We start from the raw sequence: 5,114 nt of genomic DNA on the forward strand, positions 1-5,114 counted from the left end.
CTAGTTCATTTGTATTCATCCTTCAGAGTTCAGCTGAAATATTACTTCCAAACTATTGATTTCTCCAACTCTCCAGATAAAGTTATTCTCTTAGGTTAAACATATATACTTTTTGTACCCATTAAAATTATAATAACATAATTATTAACTAATCACTTGTTTAATGTTTGTGTTGTCATAATATAAGCTGACATTATATGGACCACGTGGACCACGATATCCCCAGCCTCTCTTTCAATGCCTTTCACATAATGGGAACACAAGAAATATATGTTGGATGACTGAATGAATGAAATAATTGAGTGAGAGTGCCTTACTTGGGTTGGGCAGGGGTGATTCTGCTTCTAGACAGCTACAGGAGATGATAAAATCTAAATAAGAGTTGAGGTCCAGTTAAGGAAACACTGATCCCGTTCTTTCTATCAGGGGTCCACACAACAGGATGCTCAGTGGATCTATTGGGAGAATGGGATGAAAATATTAGAACTTTTCATTATATTGTTTTCATCTCATTATTTTAAATGTCTGTTTTGCATTAATATAAAGAAGTACATGTATATTGTTTACAAATGAATAAAACACATATTGGGGATACTTGTTGAAATATTTTTATTGATAGAAAGTCAGATAAAAACTGTTTTAAAACCATTGCTGTAGATCAGAGAGTCTGCATTATCATCATGCATCCAAACCAGCAAGGAGTCATTTTCCAATAGTTCTGCTTGACCCCATGCCATTGAAACTCCATAGATTTGGGGCAACAGTCAATTCATAAAACTTATCAGGTGATTATGATAAAAGCCTCTGGTAAAGAACCATTGCTTTTATATCAAGAGTCCCAAATCTGGCTTCTCATCATAATCACATGGGACACTTAAAAACAAACCAACGAATAATAACAAAGAAAAAAAATCTTCTCTAAGTATTTTGCTGATTTGCCAGGTTTGGGAACCACTGCGATAGAGCCAGAACTCCACTAAATGGACTTCATTGGTTTTAGTCTCTTTGCCAACAGGGATCATTACGATCTTTATCTCCATCCTTATCTTCCAAGATTTGGGGATGGGAGAACTTCTGAAATATCCCCAAATGAAACACTCAAAAAAAGTAAGACAATACGAATAATAGCACTTCCAGGGATTGCTTACTGCAATACGGGATAGGATCCTGCTGTCACTTCACAACTGTTGGCACTCTCCATGGCTGTAACCATTCTGTGGAAAGATGTGGTCATTCTCAGACACTATTTCCCAGACGTTTTGAAGAGGTTTAATTGAATAAGATGCAGAGGCATATATATTTTCCTATGATATATGTGCCCAAGTTAAAAATATACCTATAGGAGAAATTTCAAGAACTATGAGCCTCCAGAGACCTGGGGAGAGTGAGAAGTCAGGCCATGAAACGTCTTGAAGGCCATACATGCTACTGAGTTTGGACTTTATGCTTCCAGAGATGCGGCTCCTCTAAAGGATTTTGTTCGGTTTTATTGAGGATAATTGACAAATAAAAATTGTATATATTTAAGGTGTACAACTCGATGTTTCAATATACATATACATTATGAAATGATCACCACAATCAAGCTAATTAACATCCATCACCTTACATAGTTACCACTTCTTTTTTCTTTTTTTTTTCTCTGCCATTTCTTTACCATACTTCATGTTAAGCCCACTATTTTTTCTTCCCTGAACAGAATGTGCTTATGCTTCTGTTTTGCATATTCCATTCCCACTGTTGGTATGCCTTAACTCTAGCCTCCTCTCCACCATGTAACAGTGTACTTTTTAAAGACAAGTCAACTCAAGCATCACCTTATCCTTGAAGCCTTCTCTTGCTCCCCAAGCAGTGCTCTCTCTTTTATTCATCACACTTTGTGTAGATATCAGCATAATACTCATCACAGTCTGCTATCATTACTTGCTACTTGTTTCTCTCCTCCATTGGATTGAGAGCTCTTTGGGGCTAGAGAGTTGGTTTTTGTATATTGACTTCTAAAAATGAATATTAAGTAAACGAATGAAAAAAAGAATGAGGCAATTACTATTTATACCTTGAACAGCATTACATTTAGGCTAGCACCAATGTACAAAGGTTGAGAAAAGAAATAAAGGGAAACCAAGGAAAGACATAAAGGGAAACCAGGGATGAGAAAGAAAAATATGTTCATCAGAATAGAACAGGATAGTTAAGAACCACACTGGCCAAGTCAGGGTGGATTTAAAGGAGAAAGAGAGACAGACCATGGTTGGCCAAGTTAAGAAAAGAACTGAGTTCAAAATCACTTCAAAAAGGTTCAAAGGTGGGTCATGGGATCAGGTAAAAAGCAGAATCAGAGCACTATTCAAAGAACTAGTGCTGGATCCGCTGAGGGTCAGTTAACCAAGTGGGAGGCCACACAGCCAATAACATGGGATGATGATGTCTGGTCAGGGCAGTGACAGCCCCAGGGAGAACTCTGATGAGTTCCTGCTTCAAAGAAGGTCACTGTAATCCCTTTGCTCCCAATACCTAGAACTACACAGGACAGTTCTCTGTCCTTCCTCCATCATGGCTGGATCTCAAAGGCACTGTCTCCAATGAACATGTCCCCCAAAACGAGAACCTTTTACTTTTTTCCCCCATTGAATACAGCTCTCATTTTAAAATAACTTTACTTTGAATTGGTTTACCTTTCCCATCTCTTATCACCTTGATATTGTAAATTTATTCATTCAACATACAGAACTATCAAGCACTGTTAGGAAAGGAGACCATATCAATCACCTTCTACACTTGTACTAAGGTGATTCTATATATTACCTTGCTGACTCACCACAACAACCCAGTGAGGCAGGGATTATTAAATAGTATCCCCACTTAAGACAGTAGGATAATGAAGCCTAGAAAGATGAAGATGAAGCACAGGAAGTTAATATGCCAGATTTTTGCATTAAGTAAGTGGTGAGGGTGGGATTCAAATTGAGCCAAAGCACCCCATCTGAATATAAATCCCATCCTCTTTCTACTGTATCATTCTCTCTCCTCTCTGGTCTTTATAGAGAAAATGGCCCAAACAAGATATCAAGATCTTGTTATAGGATGACAGGCCTGATTAAGAAGCCCACTCACCAAGAGCAAGCATCAAGAAATGGAAAAGAAGAAAAAAGAGGACGCCAGTGTGCAAAGTGAAGGCAAGAGAAGGCTGGGGCGCTAGATGTTTCGCACATGCAAACACCCTGCAGACAGGGGCGCTCCGTGGGAAGGATCAACTCCCTTAGTGGTAAGTTTTAACTTTCCTACATGTCACTACTAGTTGAAAAGTCAGGTCAAGCCTTGTATGCCTAACTCTCAATGACCCCAAGATCATTGAATCAAGGGCGGTGACTTAAAAAAACAAAAACACTGATAGGTCAGAGCTGGCAGAACAAGAGGAGGTCAAGTCTATGAGACTTGACATTCCGAGAAAACAAAGGGCTAGAGGGAGAACCAAGGGAAGCCACGGTGGAGCAGGAAGAATAGCCAGGATGGTTTAGAAGGCAGTTCCAGCACCTCTGACCACAGTGCCCGCTCCCAGGAGGCAGTATGAAACAGCAGAGATCGGTCACTTCTGCCCAAAGATCAGGAGTTTGCTTACTTTGCTCAGCCATTAGAAGTCAAGGGCTCTCTCACACCCTGGACTGAATTCTGTCTCCCAACTGAGAAACAGACAGTTCTAGCTTAAACTTTTTGACTTACTGCACTCCCCATTCTTATCCTCTTGCTGAGCTAATGGCATGTGTGAGGCCTGCCCTTACAAACCTGAACTCCTAGTTCTGGTTTTCCCCATGGCTTCCCACACCTTACATAGCAGCTCAGAGTAGGCTAAAGGCTGCTGGACTATTTAGGGCTTAACTCCTTGGAGTACTATAGCCAAAGTAGTGCATTCTTTGAATATAGAGTTGCTTCAGGACCCTATTGGAAAAGAAACCATTCTGCCTTAATGACATTCTATCCTAAAGCCCCCTTCCAAGTACTGTTCCAGCCTACTCAGCTGGGATCAGTGCAGCAGCCAATGGGCACAGTAATCTGGAAATCGTCTAACCGAATAGCTGTTTGGGCTTAAAGATCATGGCAGTCCTAAGAGCAAAACAGCCAGAAAGCCCATTAAGAGTCTACTTGACTGGAGTAACGAGTGAGGTTGGGGGCTGATCTAACTGAAATGAACATACCAAAAATCTCTGTCCCCTACGTGAGGGATTCTTACTCTGTGTGTGTGTGTGTGTGTGTGTGTGTGTGTCTGCAGCGTAGAATATTTTGGCATTCTTTGAAGTCTACAGAGAGGCATAAAGATTGACCCACTCAGCCTTGGACTCAGAGACCAAGAGAACACAAGGTTTCCCTGAAAATATCAGAAAAAATATATATATAGGCGTGAGAAAACACACAGGCCTGAGACATAGGCTTAGATACTTACATACAAACACACACAAGTCCTGGGAAGAATGCCGGAGGAACACACACCTTGGGAGACATGAACTCAGATAACGCATGGAGGAAAGACCTGGACACGCTGCTTTAGAGATGCACGTTCCCAGGCCCTAAGAGACGCCCTCTTAGGGAGTCAGAGGGAGAGGAAGGAGAAGAGGGAGGGGCCGGGGCAGGGAGAAAGGTGGAGAAGGAGCAGGATACACCCTTCCTCATAAAGGGAGAGACAGGTAGCCATCCAGGAAGCGAAATTAACATGGAGGCCTGATGATACACATGCAAATACAGACGGACAGAGAAACTCAGAAGTTCAGAGACACAGACTGGCCGAGAGATGAACATCAACAGAAAAAAGATCAGCATAGGTCCAGCTCAGGTAAAGACCTGAAGAAATACTGGGGAGAAGAAACTCCCAGGCAAGTCTGAGAGACCTAGCCGGGCCCAGGAGAGGCCCCGCTCTCCGCTCTCCTAGCCCCACGCCCTCGGGTGGCCCCCGCCGGCCGCTGTCCCGCCGGCCCCGCGCTCCCCTCCCGGCCCGGCCGGCACTTCCCAGCTCTGACGCGGGCGCTCCCTTCACACCAATGAGGCTGCGGCGCGGACGGGCCCCGGCCCTCCTCCAGGAAGGTGTGTCCCTGGTTTCCTCACCTGAAACTTCCGAAGAGAAC

The sequence above is a fragment of the Eubalaena glacialis genome, chromosome 8 (genome assembly GCF_028564815.1).
Source record: "Eubalaena glacialis isolate mEubGla1 chromosome 8, mEubGla1.1.hap2.+ XY, whole genome shotgun sequence".
NCBI lineage: Eukaryota > Metazoa > Chordata > Mammalia > Artiodactyla > Balaenidae > Eubalaena > Eubalaena glacialis.